The sequence below is a fragment of the Cyprinus carpio genome, chromosome A1 (assembly GCF_018340385.1).
Source record: "Cyprinus carpio isolate SPL01 chromosome A1, ASM1834038v1, whole genome shotgun sequence".
NCBI lineage: Eukaryota > Metazoa > Chordata > Actinopteri > Cypriniformes > Cyprinidae > Cyprinus > Cyprinus carpio.
The window spans coordinates 38,195,505-38,217,891 of record NC_056572.1 but is presented as its reverse complement, the minus strand read 5'-3'; the positions used below and the strand labels follow the sequence as shown (position 1 = coordinate 38,217,891).

Sequence of the window (22,387 nt, the reverse complement as noted above, 5' to 3'; positions counted from 1 at the left end):
GAGCAGGAAAATGAGTTAAGACAGAAAAAAACCCTGCCAAACAGTCAGAATCAGGTGACGCCTTAGGAAAAGGAAAAGGATAAGAGGGATTCCTGTAATAATCAAAAACATCCTAAAACACAAGCATGAAAAATAAACCTTCGGAAAGTACTACTGTGAACCTGTGAAGAAAACATCTGACCTTATAACACAACACACGTCAGTGGAAAAGCACTGCAAACAGGAACATCCCACTCAGAAAACATTCTGATTCATAAACTGCACACATGAAGATTTTCTGGCTACAGCGGTTGACAACATGCAGAAGCTGGCTAATGGGATTTCAACATCAAGATTTTAGGTAGGACACAGAATGGTCATTATTTCATTTAGGTTTATTAATAATTTTCTGTAATTAAAAAAAAAAAAAAATTCATTTTAGTGCTCCTGATGCGTAGCAAATGGATTTTTATAAGTCACGGAGCATTTTCATGTGGTGCCTCTCAATGAATATTAGTTTATAAAAACTGCATGTGTAATAATTATAATGGAATTAGAAAATGGCATTTAGATTAATTGTAGATTAAGATTTCCTCTGCGTAAAGGCTAGCATTAGCATGTGACCTCACAGTGCCTTGGTGTAATCTGTACGATCAAGTCTAAACACTGATGGTAATGACTGTTAGAATCACTACTCGCCTCTAATAATAAAGCTAAATACATTTAAAAACTGTATTAAAACCTGTTTTTGTATCTTAGGGCTTTTGCACAAATGATTATGAAAATCAGAAGCCATCAAACGCCTCACGACTGTCCAGAGGCGAGTTCACCGAGAGTTCAGCAGCGTGCTGGGCAAATAAATATATTATACAACCCCATCCACTAGAGACACGATCCTCGAGTAAAAAGATGTCATCAAATGTAAAATAAACATTACACAGAGGGAAAAACTGGGAAAAGCTACAAACACGAGGCAGCTGAAACACACCCACTAAATGCTTTATTTTAACACAGACTCATCTGTAGTGTGACCACACACATGACATGAAACCCCCCAAAACACCAGCCCACACACAAGCACGTACTGACCGAGGGATCCTTTGGGACACGGCCTCTCCACTGTTTCCCCTCGATGAGTCGGGGGCCACTGGACCCCGCGGGTCACGCGGCCCTCACACATGGGTGTGCGCGGCCCCTGCGGTCGGCGCGGGGGCCTGACGGTCACCGGGACCGTGGCTGTGATGGGCCGGCCCCGCCGGAGCCCTGTTTATAGCCCCCACCGGGTGGAAGGTCACGGACGGGACGGAAGTGGGCCTGAAGCCCATCGACACGGTGGTGGAGAGCACACTCGGAGGAGTGGTGGAGAGAAAGAGGCGAAGACGAGAGAGGATCTGAGAGGAGACCACACAGACAAGCGTACAAAGAGATTAAACAGAGCAAACAGAGACTTTAACAAAAATGTAATGGGAATCATAAAAATCTAACTGTTCCTGCATTTTTTAATAAACGTAATGGTTCGGAACACAAAAGTCTCCTGCTTTTTCAAATTTCTTAAAACCGTGCTCAGATTTGCAATCTAAAGTCACAAAAATTGACCTGAACATCAAATGATCTCAGCTGCTTCACCGATTTTTAAAATGAGGAAATGATGAGACTTGGAAGAGATCTCAGCCACATCTCAAACTCAAACACTTCTCACAAAATTCTCTGAAGATCAAAAGATCTGAGCTGCTTCTCCAATTTTCTCCTGAGAAAACAATGAGATCTTAATCATATCTCAAACTGTGCTCAGATTTGCAATCAAAAGTGAGAGATCTCAATATTTACTCAAACATTTCTCACAAAATTCTAAAATTTTCGGAGAAATCTTCTGGGAAAACTATGATATTTGGAAGAGATCTCAACATAATTTCATAATGTGTTCCAATTTGGCAAGATACCAAGGTCTGCAATCAAAAGTCTCAGTATGAACTCAAACATTTTTCATCAAAGATCAAATGATCTGAGCTGCTTCTCAAGATTCATTCTAAAGTCTTACTACTGTATGAAAAAAAAAAACTGACCCATTTGGGTACGGTTTTTATTAGGAGAAGAAACAACTGAGACAAGTTGATACTTAAACAACACAGACAAATTGAGCAATTAAATGAAAACAACTGAGATTTCCAGTAAAAACTCATGAAATTTAAAAGCGCAACCTCTGAGAAATAAATGATTTTTTTCACAACAACTAACTCATTTGGCTCAAGCAGACACTTAGCAGATAACTCAGAACTCATTTAAGTAGGGTTGGGTATCATTTGAATTTTATCAGTTCCGATTCCAATTCTTTTCGATTCACAGTTTTGATTCCAATGTGATAAAAAATGGTATCAAACATTTATCCAGTGTCTTTTTTTTTTTTTTTTTTTTTTTTTAAACCATTTATTAGAGCTGAACACCATGAACAAAAATCAACAGGCTACATAAAAACTGGACTCTTTAAGAGCTGTTTAAGAACTGCATTATTCTGGATAAATTAAGGGTTTTTGTTTTTTCTAAGTTGAGGGTATTTCTTGTTTTTTTCCCAATGGAAGTTGTGGTTCTCTCATGATTCTGAAAGAAAAATCATTAGACTAAACAAAATCACATGTAAGAATGAAATGAATGATTAATGATGCAAGATGTATTGTTTCATTACTGGATGAATCAGTATTCTTTAACAAATCTCTTGTATGATTCAAAGACAAAATACATTTTAAACAGCCCCAGTGCTTTGTCATGTTGGTGGGGGGACACCTCTCTTGCAACATGTTTAGCTATCACAGATATTATACTTAGCAGTTTGGGCTTCTGACGCAAAATGTAGCCAAACCGCGCATAGGAATCGGTAGGCAGAATCAAAAAAGCGCACCTTTCCCCATCAGCATTTTTTTTTAAAAAGTTGCCATCCTTTTTTAAAAAGTCACAGCTCTTTCCCCATCAGCATTTTTTTTTTAAAAGTTGCCATCCTTTTTTAAAAAGTCACTAAAATTTGATGGCCTCCGGTATATTTTGCTGTATGAATATTTGAATATGCAGTAGACCAAAATAAAGATCAGAGCCTCTACTTTTAAACAAAACAAATCTGTTTTATTCTAGCTTAAAGGATACCTTTTTTTATCAACAGTTGAATATGTGTCGGTTTCATAGAAAAACAATGCATAATTATCCTTCTGTTCACATACGAGATAGCTCATTTCTCGTTCTGTTCATGTGTGTTTTTGTTCAGGAAGTTTCATACTCGTTCAGAAGGATGTGTAATAGCGCCCCCGAGTGTTATAACAGTGAAAACACAAAAAGCCGTAAAAAAAACTCATTAATGGCGGGGAAGCGTTTTTCTTTTAAAAAGACGAGATAACTCGTCAATGGCGGGGGGCAAAGATGTTAAGTGTTCCGATTCTGGAATCAAAATTGATTTTCGTATTCCCAAACCCCACCCTTTAAGTCTCCTGAGAAATGAAAGAGCAACCTCTGAGCTATTTAAATGCTGACCTGTGGTGGGGCGGCCCAGCGGCGGGCTGAACTCCAGCGGGTACCGCAGGACGATGTAGTTGTTCCAGACGTACAGCTGGTTGTCTCTGGGGTTGTAGCTGATGGAGGAGATGTGCTGGTATGGGTTGGGGAATGGGATTCTCACCGGCTCCTCGTGGTTACGCCTTGTGTCATAGGCGTACAGGATCAGGTCTCCGCCCCCACCCTCACTGTCATCGTCCTGGGTACACGGATTAACGAACAGCGTACAAGATGCCACACGCCACGAACGCGTCCTGACGCCATGCGCTTCTCAAAGCTTGTCTGCCAGTCACCTCAAACCTCAGCGTGTCTGGGTTCACCTGAGATGCAAAAGCCAATCGGATTACAGAAAGATCGGGAGAAACAGCCAACGACATAAACAGGAAGTTAATTTTAAAGCAATTTTCTCACCTGGCTAACAACGAGGCGTCCGCTGTTGGCTTCAGTGGGCATATATGACACAAAGCCCGTGTTTCGTCCACGGCTAGGTTCAATGTCAGATTTTCCGCCCCAGCGGGTTCGGCGAGAGTTTTTGTCGTGATAGTTGGCGGTTTTGCAATAATAGCTGCACCGCTCTTGATGCGAGTCCGCAGGTCATTATTTCACAATGTTGCGTGTGCGTTCCTGGTTTATAGAACACAGCCCCGTCATACACAACGAAACCAGTGCCGTCCACTCGACTCGGCAACCTGTACGTCACACAGAAACGTTATTATAACACTCATACAACACTCAACGTGTAACTCACTAATAAACATATAAACACAGACTCACTTATAGGTAGTGGTGGTTGGACTCTGTTTTGGATGTAGTCGTCCCATGAAGCGTATTCCAGTACAGCATATCTGTGCGATAGGGCGTCCAGGGCATCACGTACAGCCTATCGCCTGCTTGCAGGGGGTCTTTACACCACGCCCCCGACTGATGCTCCGCCTCCGCACAGAACTGGGCTCCAACACTCGCATTAACGTTCCAGGACAAACAAAAACTAGAGACGGAGAAAGAGAAAGTGATAATAGACATGAGCAGGAGTAGAGGAGTTAAGTGTACTAGACTAATAAAGGATAGATCTAGTGAATAGATCTATTGTACTACATACACACACACACACACACACACACACACACACACACACACACACTCTTCTCTCTCTCTCACACACACACACACACACACACACACACACACACACACACACACACACACACCACACAAAATCTCACCACATAAACGTCTTACACCTACCGATTGCGGAATCATGAGTGCCTGTGTGTGTGAGAAAGAGAGAGATTTAATTCTAAAAAGATTGAAAATACAATGTCATTAAGTGTTCGTGTGCAAGCAAAGATAGGTAGAAAGACAAAGACAGGCAGACAGACAAACGATAGATAGATAGATCGATAGATAGATAGATAGATAGATAGATAGATAGATAGCTAGATAGATAGATAGATAAGATAGTTGTGTTTTGCTGTCATAAACTGATTTGCTACATTTCAGTTTTGGTTAGAGTTTTTTGAGGTAGAGTCATGAAAGAGGGGGCGGGGCTACAGGAACCTTTGGAAAGCCAATGAGATGCGGGGTTAGTTCACACAAGGACAGGGATTGGCTGGGAGAAAAAACTGTCAATCAAATCACACCACACACACAGGTCAAGCTCTTCCGGAAACACGGCATGTGCCCACAGTTACTAAAAGAGAGAAGGAGGAGTTTTCTTTTAAAACGCTAAATAAATGGACAACAGGTCGGTCCTGAGGGAAGCAAAGGGATATGAACAGAGACGTGTGTGTCGTTTAGATCTGAGGATAAATTAGCTTCGAACAGTAAGCAAAATCAAAAAGGGGAGAGCGGAAAGAAAAACAGTGTGTGTGTGTGTGTGTGTTTGTGTGTGTGTGTGTATGTGTGTGAGGAGAAGAGAGCGAGAGAACGAGGGGGGGCGGGGGGGGGGGGGGGGGAAAAGAGAGAGAGGAGGTTACTCCTGGTGTTTGTAGGTGTGTGAACAAGGAGACGGAGGAAAATGAAGGAGCTGCATCAAACTAGAACACATCACAAGGGCCAGGGAGGAAAAGAGAGACAGAGAGAGAGATGGGTCGATGAGATTGGAGAGACGGCAGCTGAGGAGTGAGCAGAGAGGTGGAGAGAGGACAAGATGAGATGAGAGAACAGGAAATAGAAACTGCGGCGACGGTTAACATGGTCTTACCTTTTTGGTCCATGATATTCAAGCGTTGAAATAGAGAAGGGGAGGAGAGGTATAAATGAAGAGAGAGAGAGAGAAGAGGAGGAGAGAGAGAGAGAGAGACAGGCAGAAGATGCACCCCAGAAAGAGAGAAAAAAAGAGAAATTTCAGTTCAACAGCAGTCTTCCGTTTTCTTTTCAAGCTTAAAGGTCAGGTGAAATTTATTAGACATGAGACGCAGAAGAAGAAAACACATGAGGGAGAAAAAGAACAAAAAGAGAGGGGAAAGGTGAAAAATATGCAACGCGGAAAGAGAGAGAAGGAGAGGGAGAGCGAGCGAGAGGAGAGAGAGAGAGAGAGAAGAGAGAGAGAGAGAGAGAGTGATGGTATGGTAGGGTAAGGGACAGGAACTAGCTACGCCTCAATTAAACACCACCAATCGCTGGTGTGATGGATTTAGTCATCTGAATGTTCATTAGGCGTTATTTTATCTGCCCTCGATCACTCTGTCCACTCTCCATCCCTCCACCCGCCCCCCCACCCAAACAAACCCACAAAACAGGTTATTACAGACAGTCACCAGGAGATTATTAGAAACAGACACATTCACACCACAGCCGGAACATGACACACCCTCATCAACTAAATGAAATTAATTTGCTTCCCTCATTCCTCAGGAGCGTGATCAAAACATGCATTATGATCGGTCGATAGCAGTCGTGCTGCGACACACAGAATCTACGAGCTGCTGTTGTGCATCACTCCAGAATAAAACAGAGGTTCATTACCGCTGCGTGTCAGCACTGCAGTTGTCCTCCATCAGGGGAGGCCAGATAATGAATTTGCTGTAATTGAACTATGCGCTACTTTATTATGTGTATCCATTTTTAAAAACCATTAATGGTCTATGAAAGGCCACTGACGGTTTGAGCTATTTTCTGAATTCATTTTTGACGCGATATTATCGTGCACAGCAATTTTGTATCATTATTGTAGTTTTCAAGCCTGCTAATTAAAGGTTGTGTTTTTGACAGGTTCATTAGCTTTTGTTTTTTGGTTGTTTAATTTTGCTAGAGATAATTTTCCAATATTTCTCAGTTTATAGTGCAGTTGTTAAGTTTTAGTTCTAGTAATTTCACTTGAACTTTAATTCAAGTTTAGTTTTGTGATTTTTGTCAATTTTAGTATTTTTTAAATGTCTACTTAGCTTTTTTTTTTTAATTAATTTTAACTAAGTATTTGTTTAGTAATTTCCTTTTTTATTTTCAATAATCTTATGTGTTTACAGTTTTTATTTATTATATTATATTTTAATTATTTTCATCTTATTAGTTTTATATGTTAGTTTCATTACTTTCATTTTAGTTTAAAGTTTATTGTCATTTTATGTCGATTTAGTTTTTTATTATTTCTTTATCTGATTTAGATATTTTGAGTTTTGGGGGGTAGTATTTCATTACTTCAACTAAATTAAAAATGCTTTAGAAATATCTATTGTAAAATATAAACCGAAAGTTTGTCTAATTTTATTTATTTCAACAGCATTTTCTTTTACCTTCACTTAAACGTAAATGTTTTTACTAGTTTCTTGCAAGGTGAGTATATTGAGAAAACTTTATAGTCGTCTTGTCCCTCAAGCTTCTTAATTAAAGCATATGCATGACCAAATTAACTTTGCCTTTGTGTATGCTAAATTTCCAATGTGAAGAAAGTCATGTGCTGGGAAAGAAAGAAAGCTCATTGTCAGCTGAGAGCTGTGTGTGTGTGGCTGGCTGTCGGTGTGAACAGGCCGTTACATGAGAGAGAAGAGAGAAAGTCCAACACAAAACACACACGGTTTCCCGTCCAGAGGCTCAACAGCGCTCCCTTCCGACGGGAGGAAACTCATCCAAACACACACGAAACACAACATGGTGGTGCCGTGATGATCCTGTAAAGGCAATAAATGAAGCGTCAGATGTGCAGCACTCAGCAAACCCCCTGGTGTCATGAGGAAAACTAACACAGTTTGTCTGTAATTTTTCGCACTAACAAATTCAAAATTCCATCACACGTTATATTGATCTGCAGTTCAAGCTGCAAAGAGGAACAAGCAGCGTCGTAGTGAGGCACTCGAGAACTGAAGAACGGGAATCAGTGGATGACGCGGCTTGAAGAGAGTGAGTCTGGTCGCCTCTGCACTTGAAGGAGCAAACACAGAGAAGAGTGCAACAATTCCAGCGCCCCCCCCTGCAGGAGGTAGTGACAGAAAAACACACCCAGCCCATAACAGGGCATGACACCGCACTTGGGAGTGGAGAGAGGAGCGACTGAGCTGGAGGAAAAAAGAACCAAACACAGGGAGGAGGGCGAAGAAGGACAGGAGTGATGACAGACCAGAACAGAAAAGCCGGGTTTATACTTTCTTTCATTAAATCTCTTCATTAGAGCAGATGCGCCTGTACGACTGAGGCCTGCAGGTGAATGCTAATTCATAATAAGTTCATAATATAAGCATGGTTCACTGTGTCGGTTTTGCAAAGATAATACCTTGTTATACTATGAAAAAAAAACATCCAAAGAATAAACAAAGCTGAGGTTTTTCATGGTAAAAACTCTCGACAATACACACTGTTTATTTTATTACTGTGTTTTAAAATCAAAATCATCTTTATGAACATGTAATGTGGTGTTTGAAATGTAATCTGCAGGCAATATAAAATGACTTTTTAAGGTAATGGACCTGGACGGTGGGTCTCTATAAACGGAGATGTTTGCTTGAGTAAATGTGGGGACGTCACTTACCACTGAATTCCTGCTAATTTAGACATGATTTTCATTTCAGATTATGGCCGGGGGTAGGTGGGGTAGCATGAGCCAAAAAGACAGTGGAAGGGGGCAGAATTAAGTTTGTGGCGGTGTGACAACCACCAAATAAGCATTAGGATTATGAGAGGAGACAGGGTCCAGAAATAGGGTGGGAAAGTGTAAGACCGTAAATAGATAAAAGTAAGGGGTAAGTGAGGTAAGAGGCAATTGCTGACAAAGTCGTGTGGGACAACGGGTTAAGGGTGAGGGTGTCCGGCAGAGTGTGGTTGGGTGGCCACGCAGATTCCAGAAGGGGCAACTATAGGAGAACTATCGACCAAGTGTCGGCCGAGCCCCGATGGAACCGGACCAGCATGAAAGCTAATTTACATAGCGTGTGAAGAGGCGTAGAGCGCAAAAATGTAAAAAACACGTAAGACGGGGGTTTGTGGTCCAGGTCCAGATGAGACCATGACGCATACATGAACAAGTTTGGCCCAAGCGCGTGAAATATTAGGGGCAAGTACAGGTGCGGGTCATAATTAGTAATAGCACAAAAGTGATGTTATGTTTCACTAGATTCCAGGCAAAGTACATGGCGATGATATGCACTCATGACACACAGTGATGAGATATGGCAAAGGTGTTATTGGCCGTGTGTATTTGTGAGGATTATAACGGACAACTCGGATTATCCCCAATGCAGGGCGCAGAAAAGGAGAAGAGGGACGGAAACCAAGACAAGAAAGGGGGGGGGAGAAACCTTGGCCAACCTGAAAAGTAGGAACAGAAAGGAGAACAGGGACGCACTCAGTATCTAGTGGGGCTCCCTGTGCCTGGAAAGTGACGGCCAGGACTGTGGCGGGGCAGGGAGGCGAGCAGTCTGTGGCACTGCTCCAGGGGGTGGAAGAGACCCAGGTGCGCAGGGGAGGGTGCCTGCAGCGCTTCTGCATTCCTTGGGGGCTGGCCAGGAGCGCAGTATGCCTCTGTCCAAAAGACCCGCAAGGGGCGGGGGGGAAGGGGCAGGGCGAGGGGTGTGTGCGCCGTGCGGACAGGAGACCATGGGGCCTTAAACCAGGGGGGACGGGGGGGAGCGTGGGCACGGTCTGGCGGGCCCCCAGGACGGGGGGGGAAAATGAAATCTGCAGCCCATGTGTTGGGGCATGCAGCAGGTTCTATGTTCACGTGCGCTAACTCCGGGGTATTGGGCGGGGGGCGTGGGGTGACCGTGGACCGCAAGAAAACATAGGGGACCACAACCAACTGAGTTAAAGGCACAACCCCATGTACATTGACCGACGGGGAAACTGTACAACGGCAGCCAAGTTTCGGGGAGTGAGTGCCGCGCCCCGTCCGCGGCCTCCAGACGCACGTGGGACCCTGAGTTCTGTAAGGGAAGCACTCATGGACGGTTCATCAAGAATTTGGTACTTTTTGGGAACCACGCAGCAGCAAGGCCGTCCGTTTTAAGCGAGACACAGTCGGAAGCGGGGCGGGGGGTCAGTGGAGGGACACCTGAATGGCACATCGCGGAAACCACACCAGGGCGGGCATACGGCGGCGTGTCACTCAGGAGGATTGTCACGGACTCCAGCGGCAGGCCACCTCTGAGGTGAGGAATCCGACCCACATGGGTTGAATGGGTGGTGGGGCAACAATCCTCCCAGGGGTGGGTAGCCACTATTGCTGGTACACTTTGTTCGACTAATCGCTGCCCTGCCCTTCCCTCGGAGGAGTGGAGTGGAACAAGGAGACCGCCTCAACTCTCAACCTCGGTGGGCAAGGACCTTTGTGGGGCTTGCCCGCCGTGTGCAACGGGGTCATGGATTTGCGGGGGGACAACTGGCCAGGCAGAAGGATTCCACATTGGGGGGCGCAGCACGCTGAGCCAAAAACATCAAAAACACCACATAATCTCATCAACACATCACACGAGAACAAGTATCAAATATAACAGTGTCTTCATATAAAGTAATCGTTTGACCTAAAAATATTTTAACTTATAGTTAAAAATTCATTTGGGGAAATGAGGAGGAATCCCAACTATCCAAAGAACAGGCGTCCCTCAGATTAGCTACTTCTGGAGACAGTGTGGTCAAAATATTTATACTGTAAGAAATCAACTATACATATTTTCCATTTTTATGGGACCTTTGAGTCTCTCAAATACTGAGAAACTACATGAAAACCATTTTAAAACCTATACAGAATTCCCTCCAAAACAAACACACACACACACAACACACACCACAACAACACAACCACACACACAACACACACACACTACACACAAACACACAGCACACACATATACTATGGCTTCCAAAATTACAGATTAGTTGTGTTAGATAAACAAAAGAAATCTGTAGCTGCCTTGATGAATTTATTGGCTGAATGAGTCATTATGCATTTAGTGAATGAATAAATTCAACTTCTGACAGAACACAGTAGTGTTACTCTTCCTACAGTGATTGATAGCTGACAGAATCTGAGTCTGAATGCTTGAGTTGTGTTGGATCTGTACCTGTGTGACATGATCTTGAACGCGTCCGGCTGGTAGCACTGCATCGTTCTCCATCTGGAAGGGGGCGTCACAGATCTTGCGTCGGTCGCGCCCGTAGTTGGCCGTCTCGATCATGATGACATCACTTCCTGGGCAGCGCAGCTCGATGGGGTATCCCTCACACGCCCAGCTCTCTCCCTCATCAGACCGAAGGGCATCGCTGCCTCGACTCAGACCTGATGATCACAGACACAGCGTCCACGGCGGGGCTTCTCCTCACACTCAACATCTGTCTGCAGCTGCATCTATCTATCTATCTATATATATATATATATATAAACCAACCAAGCTATCTATCTATCTATCTTATCCTGCCCAGCTATTTTTATCTGTCTGTCTGTCTGTCTGTCTGTCTAGCTATATACAGTACAGACCAAAGTTTTGGAACAGTCATTTTTAATGTCTTTTGAAAAGAAGTCTCTTCGGCGCACAAGCCTGATATTTGATCAAAACATACAGAAAAACCAGTAACTATTTGTGAAATACTATTACAACGTCAAACTACATAGTCTTCTATTTGAAATACTTTAAAAAAATAATGTATTCCGGTGATTGCCAAAGCTGAAGTTCAGCATACATTACTCCATGCCCTTCAGGTGTCACCATATAACATCTCAGTCTATCACATGATCATTTAGAAATCATTCCTAATATTCTGATTTATTATGAGTGTTGGAACAGTTCTGCTGTCTAATATATTTGATGAATAAAAGTTTAAAAAGAACTGCATTTATTCAAAATAAAAATAAAAATATTTAAATAATATATCTTCAATAATATATTTTTCTTTACTCACACTTTTTATCAATTTAACACATCCTTGCTGAATAAAAGTATTGATTTTATTTAAAAAAAAAGAGAAAAAAAAAAATTACTGACCCCAAATTACCTGACCAGTAGTGTATATTGTTATTAAAAAATATTTATATTTTAAAAACAATAGCTTCTTTTTTTTTTTTTTTTTTTTTTTTTTTTTTTTTTTATTCATCAAAGTATCCTAAAAAAAGTATCACATGTTCTGAAAAAATATTAAGCCTTAGCAGAACTGTTTTCCAACTTTGATAATGAATCATCATATTAGAATGATTTCCTAAGGATCATGTGATAATGATCCTAAAAATTCAACTTTGCATCACAGAAATAAATGATAATTTAAAGTATAATAGAATTTAAAAAACAATTATTTTTAAATTTGTAATAATATTTCCACAATATTACCTGTTTTTCTGTATTTTTTGATCAAATAAATGCGAGGCTGATGAAGCGGAGAAGAACCTTCTAACAAACAAACATTTAAAACTAAGTAATGTTTCCAAACTTCTTGGTCTGTACTGTATGTATATATATATATAAAGCTATATAAAGCTCTACATATATAAAATTATACAATATATTATATTGTATTCTGCATCACGCGATATCAAGAATAAGTGATTTGGTAATATTCAACAGTGTGCATCGTACAGAGGGACCCTAAAAGTGAGAGCAGACTGAAGCTAAGCCCTTCAATTGTTATATTCAAAACATAAAATTGTGATTTTAGTCATATTCATATGTTTAAACCCATGATAATGAAGGATTTTTAAATATGCACTGAATAAAAACATCAAGCTCTTTCAGCCAATGGGAGTACTCCAGGGGTCTGAGAGTGAGTCAGGTCATGACAGAATGGCAGGCATTTCCAGGATACAGAACTCACCTTGTTCCAGAGGGAGCGTTGCTAAGCAACACAGGACAGCACATCCACGAGTAACCAGAGTGACAGCATGCATGGTAGCGACAGAGGAGCGGACAAGATGAATGGTGGACAGTCTCCTGTAGCGTCAGCTGAACCTCTTGGAGACAGGCAGGACATCGATTGAATCAGTGACAGAGAGACCGGCTGACTGATTCATTACAGAGCAACCTACTTGCCAGTAACGGTCAAGAATGAGAGAGGAGGAGAGAGTACAGCCAAAACTCCCGCTTCAGCACTGCCTTAGTCTAAGTCATAGCCCAACATACAAAACACACTCAAACTCCAGTTATATATTTTATATGTATTTAACTGTTATATGATGAAATAACTCCTCGACTGTTGCATCTAAGCTGATTGGTTCACGTTAGTAAATCAGATTTACGTCACACTCTTCACAATCAAATTTAGTTCGTCATTTACATTCAGACAGAGGATAATGCATTTTAATTGCAGTTAAGAAGGTCAGTGCTCATACTAATATGATCGCTGTGTTTATTGTGCGTTCTATTGATCGTCAGGCCCAATACTGTCATAGCGGGAGCTGCTCTCCAGCTCGTTTACCGTTTGAGCTCAAACCTGCAGCCTCAGTCAACGGAAATACAGTCACAATATCATACACTGCATCCTCATTCCTCATATAAAGGTTCATGGGTGGAATATCTGGAAAATATAATCCTGAAAGCCACCAATGATCCAAGGTTTCACGTTTATGAGTTTGTTTCTTCATCAGGTTTGTAGAAAGTAGCACTGCATCAGTGTCCCCATCAAGGATGCTCTGCAGGAATGGGTGCCGTCAGAATGAACCCAAACAGCGGATAAAAACTCACATAATACACACCACTCCAGTCCGTCTGGGAAAAATATTATTAGTTAAGGATCAGTAACTCGCACACACATTGATTGGTTGGAAACCCGCTCTCGATGTACAGTCGCCATGGCAACGCTGAAATAAGGGCGCGGTGGCTGAGGCGATTCCCCGTCTCTAACTCATTTTTTGTTTCTCTCTCTGTTCTGTGCGTCCAGGCTGGGTTTTGTCCTGCTTGATCTAGGGTCTCTTTTCTTTCCACAGTTAGCAGTGCTGGAACCCCTGGGGGCCCCGTCTCTTTTGATGGTGCTACAGAATACTCCCCGATCCCAGGAGACAGAATCAGACGATTTATCAGCAGCTTTTCCCCAGGCGCATTGACTCACACCAGGACCAGAGCTAAAATCCTTCCTCAGGCTTCAGCACGGCCTAACAGAAAAACACAGCCGTGTGCCGTTACACTCCAATCACTGATAACAGACGTTATAAATGCGGTTGTATCGGTCTTTATCGTAGCAGCTGCACTTTATCTCCACTTCAGTGGTTTCCTCATTTGCTGTTTCATTCTCACGTATCACTCTTCTCATTCTTCTACATAATAAAATCATTTAGACCAAATCATAGTTTATGTCCATTTTCTATTTTTTAATTTACTAAGCAGCCGATAAAAACTGGTACGCCTCACATCCGGCTCCTGATCAATGTCAGCAATGCAAGACGATATATTACCAATGATTTCAGAAGAAAAATCTACAAAATGTTTGTGCAAATAATCCAACCATAGTATGTTAAACATTCTATATATTAATATTAGATCCACATTAATATCCACGAGAGTAAATGTATATTAGAAATTTCATTTGCAAAAACTGGAGCAATGCAAAGTCAATGCTAGTCAGAACTTGTGTTTTTAATACGACACATATTGCTATAAAACTGAGTCTGTTTCATCATAAAGAATTCACATTAGCTTCTAAACAACAGATAATAAGAGTTTGTGTGCTTTTTTACAATCTCAGCTTTTTCAAGTTATTTTTATGTTGATAAATCTTCTAAAATGTATAAATGTAAATAATGATTAATCACTGGAAGATGTGGTTAAAATGTGATCTGTTAACGTTTCGAAAGTTTTCCATTTTTCACATATTGTCAAATAAAAAACAAAAATTAAATGCCGCTTAAATGTTTGTAAAATGGACAAAGTACTGACAAAATTCAAAAGACAACCCTAAAAATGGTGTAAGCAGTAACACTTGACTCATAATCATATAACTCATATATAATCACTAGATAAATATAATGAATATAATAGGAATGACACATACACACTTCCTCATTTATCTAAATTGGGAAACTGCATAGACTTCTATTTATTTTATATAACATAGTTCTAAATACTATAACCTTACCAAAACACTAACAGAAAACCCTTTCTGCATTTTAACAATATATCTATATTTGTATCTATCTATACCTTACAATCTATCAAATCTATATTATAAATATATATATATATATATATTATATTATTATATTATATATATATATATATATATATACACACATATTATACTGTTTTTACAAATGCGGGCATCCTCAAAAGCAGGCTTTGTCGGTTTAGCTCACATCTGATACAAATCTATCCCTTAAATATGGTTAAGTAGCAACAAAACACACACACACACAACCACAAACACACACACACACACACACACACAGATTCTAACACACACACACACACACTGATTCTAACACAAATGAAGAGGACCACATTTAGATTGCCTTATGGAAATCAGAAACATGATACAGGCTAAATAAAGTTGGCTACACACACACACACACACACACACACACACACACACACACACACACAACACACACACACACACAGAGAGAGAGAGAGGCCCTGCACGACTGATCAGTCTAGACACAAGCGTCACACTTCAGACGCCATCCACACCCTCAAACACACAGTTCGTCTCTGTCACTGAATGAAGTGAAGCGGCCAAAACACGGACGGACAGCTGAAGATCAGCCAATCCCCAGCCTGTGTGCTGATGCGCCTCCACAGCACACAAACACACTGGATTACTGCATATACACTATAACTAGACATCTCCACCTGTTTATGGTTCAGCAAGTGCAGATACAAATCTGGTGATGGATTTCAGAAATTGTTAGTAAATTTCACGAAGGTACAAAGAAATGGCAAGTAAGACATTCAATTAAACACTGCATTTTTTTGAAGTAATAGAAAGACACAGAAATTGTATTTTTCTTGTCAACAAACATGCCTCAGTGAATAGCAATTGCCTGGCTAAGGGCATCAGCTTCACACACGTGACATACACTTCACTCACAACTGTGACCCTGTGAGAAGTGTGAAACTTAATCAGACAACTGCATCTATCTGCCATCAGAGCTCACAGATCACTGTTTCTCCTGCATCTGTCTCGCTGTGTCCCTCATGATCTCACCACACACACACACACACACACACACACCACACACACACACACACACACACACACACACTGAGATCCCCATGACTCAGTGACATAAACACCTTCTACTTTAGCACCACCAAAGCACTGGAGACTGACACACCCTCACACACACACACACACACACACAAAAGAGAAAATTAATTAGTGGTAATAAAAAGCAATTATAGATAATTATTTTTTTTTAAATTTGTGGTTGACAATATGGGTTGTTCAGTGCAGTTATTTAGAATCATTGAACACTATTGTAGGTTTTATAAATATTTCGAATTGGTTGAATTTCTCTACTTTCCATTTTCATTTTAGTTAAAGTTTTTATATATTTTTTAGTAAGTAAGTGAGTAATTTTAATTTATAAAGCACATTTACACAAAGCGCAAACTGACCAAAGTGCTGTACAATGAATAACTAAAAAGACAATATAAAAAAAATAAAATAAAAACACATAGAATCAATAATCATAATTAAATAAAATAAAGCCTTCAATATCAGGGCAACCAAGACAGAGATACAGAAAACAAACAGAAGTACCCGGTTAGGGAACAAGGAAGGCCAAGGATAAAAATGAGTTTTTAACCGGATTTGAATGCAGCAATGGAGGGGGCAGATCTAATATCTGGAGCCCTTTGTTTGAGGATCTCAGTGACCTTTGAACTGAGTATGGCTGTAGGTTGGGGCAAGCACATTTAGTGCCTTAAAACAAACAATAACACTTTAAACTGAACCCTAAAAGGAATGGGAGCCAATGCAAGGAGGCCAAAATGGGGGTAATTGCTCGCCCTCCTAGTGCGAGTAACGATCCTGAACTCTGACAGTTTGCAGGGGACTGAAAAGGGTGATGTCAAATGCAATGGGCTTATGATCAGAGAAAGGTGGCCTCCTCAGTCACAATATTATCAACATTAAATCCATACGACAAAATTAAAAAAGTGTATGTCCCATGTTGATGAGTAGCTTTATCTATATGTTGCTATAAGGCCAAAGGCATCTATTACACCAAGAATTCGCTAACCATAGGTCTATCCGGACAGCAAACATGAATATTAAAGTCACCAAGCATAAGGAGACGATCGTACAGTGACACAAAATGAGAAAGAAGGTCAGAGATTTCAGTTATAAGTCTTTGTCAGGCTTAGGGGCCTATAGATCAGGCACAAACCCAATTCCCCAAAGAAAATGACCACAACGTGTGTGTGTGTGTGTGTGTGGTGTGTGTGTGTGTGTGTGTGTTGTCATGATATATAGGTCTGAGCATGCAGAATGTGCGCTTACAGTGATAGTGTATGCCACAATGTGTCCTCAGATGTAAATTAAGGATAATTGGGCCATTTGGTATCTCAATGGCAAAAGCTGTCCAAATTTACCTTGATTCACACTCTATATATATTTTATTTCTGTAAATTTTAAAATACTAGTGGAAAAAATAATATAATTGTGATCTATGTGTTCAATAACATGGCTAAGTTAAGGTGTGCGGACAGTGATATGTGTATGAAAATGTGTGTGTTTAGGACTGAACTGAAGACACACTGACACCCCTTCGTTCATTCATTCATTCATTCATTCTTACCTTCTGTATCCACCCTACATCCTCTCCTCTCCCTCTCCTCTCTCCTCTCCTCCCCGATTCACTTGTTTCTCCTCTTCTCCTCCCGTGTCGCCAGAATGCATCAAGATTAAAATTTAATCAGCTGCCATCTTTCCAGACGATAAAAGGGCCAAAAACATGGTATTCAATAATCCACCTATGGAGCGTCTTCAGTCACAAACCCGCAGCAGGAATAATAAACACAGGTGACGATATAATCCAATGTGGAATACAGTCTCCTGACCCTGTCCAAAGACGAATTACCATATAACATTACGAGCATCATGAGTGAAGGCGACAGTCGTTTTGGTTTATTAGTCATTATGAGCGCAAGCGGGAAATCTTCGACCTCGACGTCGTGCGCTCCGACTAAAAATCGCGCAGTTTCGCCTTCACGCGACAAAACTGTTGATCGTCAAGGGTATTGCAATGGGAGCTGAGGGTGATCCTCTTCTGGTGACTGGTGATTTCATCGGAAACTAAACACTGAAAAGGCTATAATATTATAATAATGAGGGAATATATATTGTATGTCGTAAAATCCCGTCTGGCGCCGCTCCCCGTCCACGACCATACAAAGGGCGATCCTTGTCTGGCAGACAATTTTCACTGAAATCAAAAAATTGTCATATTAATAAAAAGGAAAAATCGAGCGTCGTTTGCTGCGGACGCAAAATCCCGCCTGGCGCCGCTCCCCTTTAAAACCGGCTTAAATCCGTAACAAATGACTGATAATCAACAGCATCCGCGACATTTAGCGCGGAAACCCACCGTGGACGTCCGTGACCGAACCCACGGCCTAAATCACAAATGCACGACGACTAAAAACACCGTTTGGTATTTATGAATAAAAAGCCTGCGTTCACCATGTGCACGACAGAAAGAAGGGGAAAAAAAACAATCTCTTCGTGAAAACAGGATATTCTGTTTATTATGACGAGAAGAGGGCAGCTGTTGTGATGCTGGTGAAGGTGCAGAAGATCCCAGCAGATATCAGCAGATCAGAGGAGGATGCGGCTGTCACGGATTCTGCTGCTGCTGCATACAACAGAGACACACGGAGCCATCGCTGCCTCAGGCCTCGCCGTTTCGATCAAACAGTTCACCGAAACCGATCGATTTACTCTGTTACGGACGCGAGTCGCTTATTGACGGGAGAGAAACGCTATTCCCGTTGGTGCTGGATGCGATGCGGCAGGCGCGAGCGAGAGAGTCTCAACGCGAAGGCTTTGAGAGAGAACACGAACCCCTGCTTCATTTCCCTCCCTCTCTCTCTCTGTCATATATATATATAGGCCTAGCCCACACCACACACACACACACACACACACACACACACACACACACACAAAAATATAACTTATCAAAACTTTACATCTTTAAATAGCACATATGCACATTCACACTTCTGTCTATTGATATTTCCTTTTTCTCTATATTTTATTACTATATTGTTATTTATAAATATTGTCTATTCTCTTTATTATTCGTGTTTTATATCTCCTAAAATTAGGCTATATGTATGTCTGAACTATGTTTGTAGCTCCTGACACCAAGAAGAATTCCTTGTGTAAACACTTGACAATAAAGGTCTCTCTGATTCATATTTGACACACACACACACACACACACACACACACACATATATATATATATATAAAATATACATTTAAATAAAATACATACACACACACATAAATAAAATCACAAGAGAGAATTGTGTTTTGTCCTTAGTCATTCTGTAGGGAATTAATTATTTATCTTTTTTTTTTACATATGTAAAATACACAATATAAACATTTATAATACATATAACTTGCGGTGTGAGAGTAGAGATTTTTGGGTGCAAAAAAAAAAAAAAAAAAAATATTCTGTATTTCTACATTCTGCTGATATTTAAGTAATTACCTCTTAATTTTATCTGACACATCATCATATCTCGTGTTTTTCATTTCCAAGCTCTTTAATACAACTTCCACTTTCTATTTCTCTTCTTGGATTTAAAATGTAGTTTATATAGACACAACTGCTTGGGGCAGAACTGTAGGAAAGTCAAAATAAATAAATAAACAAAATTTAAAAAATAATAATAAAAATAGAGAGAAATATAATTAGGAAGTAGATTTTGTTTTCCCTTTGTCTAGATCATCATCATTTTAAAAAAAAAAAAAAAAGTGATATACAGCATTTTTTGCCAATGGATTTCATTGACCAAGATTGAAATTGCTTATTTGCAGTACAAGGGGTAAACACACCAAATAGAGTATACATAAAAAGACTTTTTGAAAAGTACCAGAAACTAAAACTCAGTGTATAGGAATCCTATGATGTGTTGGGGAGTAGTTAACATAAGGGCGGCTCACTTCACTTAGCTGGTAATTAACTGGCTGCGTTTATCATTTTAAGTGTAAGGAGGGACTACATTACTTTCATGCAAACCTCTCTAAAAATCCCTCCAGTGCACTCTTGCAGTCGGCTGGATGATTGTGTTTTTGCATGTTATTGGGTACACCCATTAGACTCGACCTCATCCAATATAAATAGAATATGTGGCAATATTTTTGTAGATCAACCACATAGACAATATATAATGAAAACAAAAAAACTCACCTCAGTAGTGATGTTCTTTCTCTTACGGATAACTTTCACTTCAGGCACTTGCAGCTTTGAAGCACAAGACACTCCAGGAAGAAACAATTTTACAAACATAAATGAAAGAATAGAAAATATACTAATAATACAATCAAACTGACCTAACATCCCCATTGTGCTCCCTAAGGTATATTACACCCTGAAAATGAGCAAATGAACTCCAAGTATTAGTTATATAGCACAACTTTGAAAATCTTTATACAGTCAATAAATTGGCATAAAGAGAAAAAAAAGATAAGCTGCATGATTTAGGTCAGTACAGTAGTCCCTCCATTAACACCCATTTATTAATTCACATGCAAACAGAGAACATTTCACATGCCTGAACTAAAGCAGAATTATGCCTGGCTAAGAAAAATCACATCCCATCTGAAATGAAGGTTTGATTGAGCCTTTTATAATGATATCCCACATAGTTTCAGCAGCCTTTATGTTACGCCACACATCCAGCTCTAGATGGAGCCATTCTCAACCCCTCTTCTTTTGATTTTTTACAAATGACTGTTGCTTACTTGTCAGCCACCAAAGAAAGTTGTCAAGTATAGTAATCAGCCTCATATATTATATACATACATTCACTGACCACATTATTAAGAGAGAGTAGTGCACAGTCATCAGGGAGGAAATGATAACTCATTTACATTTTCAAAATGCAGGTCAGCATTGACGCAGAGTAAGGTCAAACGAAGCTCCTTTTCGATTTCATAGGACTAAAAGACATTACTGATCCATTTAGCTGCTTTTTATGAAAAAGGCTTTCCTAATATGTCATTATCACTCTACACTGATTCACGACTTTTCACCACAGCAGTCACACCAAATTCCTGATTTAATCCTTTTTTAAATAACCGAAATAATTTCATAACATATAAAACACATAAAACACACAAAACTGAGTCCCACTAAAATTTCAGTGGCTATGTGAGATGGCATTCTCACAGGATTTTTACACAAGGCAAGTTGTGGTAAAGTAAACTCTTTCCGTCATACTGTATGTTGATTAACAGTTGTAGCCAACTAATTACAATATATCACATAATTAATTATAGTAAAATAACCTTTTAGTGTATTATAATACAACGTTTTAGAGATGAGTTCAAGAAGCTTTAAATATCTCGTTGGCTTTGAAGTTGCATTTGGACTGGGTTTTGAGCACTACTGCAAAAAAACTAAAAATTCACAACAGCAACTGTTGCATATTACCAGATAGCATACTACCATTCTAGTTTCTAAGGTATTTTGGCCATATACCAGACCAGATATAGTAGTATGTCAGTATGATATTCTGAATTCAGCCAGTGACTTTGTTTCAGAAGTATTTTGACATTCATTTTCTCCTTGTTTTTTTTTTTTTTTTTTCTGAGCTATGAACTTAACCAAAACAAATCTGAGATTAATCACAACATAATAGACTTTATACTTCTTAGACAACTACTCATTTTATGAAGCACTGAGATTTTTTTTAAATTATTTATTAAAACTATTAATTAAAAAAAAACCATTTGGATTAATATATTAGTAATATTATATAACATACACTGCACAATTAAATTATAAAATCAGTAAATTATGTATTGCCAGACCTTTTTAAATACATTGCTCTTACTCTGTGCAATCACTCCCAATACCTGAATAAAAACTGAACCCTTCTGGTCCCATGCAATCTCATAAACGCACATGACACAAAAAAAATGACATACAAGGCATAACTTTACCTTTGATCTGTTGATTATTTTTCTGAAATGTAAATCCTGATGGTTCCACACTTAAATCAATCAATGGTTATATACAGTGTATAAAAAGTTAATTTGGCAGCTTTTATTATATATATATTTTTTTAATCATGAAAAATGCAACCTTTTTGCCACTTAATATATATGACAAGCCAGAAAGCATATTATTTTGTCATTACATGGATTTGGTTCATTTATAAACATGAGAAGGGATGCACACAGCGTGCAAGGTCAGGCAAGTCCTGCAGATGGAGCAATAGTGAGTATGCATCGGAAAGCTGTGTTCAGAAGCATGCCCTTTTCTTCTATGCTGGATTTTCCTCGA

The 22,387-nt window shown here is 39.9% G+C and overlaps 1 protein-coding gene across 1 annotated transcript in view; it reads right to left on the bottom strand.

Annotated features, from left to right (window-relative positions):
- LOC109053278 (protein NLRC3-like) overlaps nucleotides 1–22,387 on the bottom strand; it is a 426,767-nt gene that overhangs the window by 195,833 nt on the left and 208,547 nt on the right. The window lies entirely within an intron of this gene.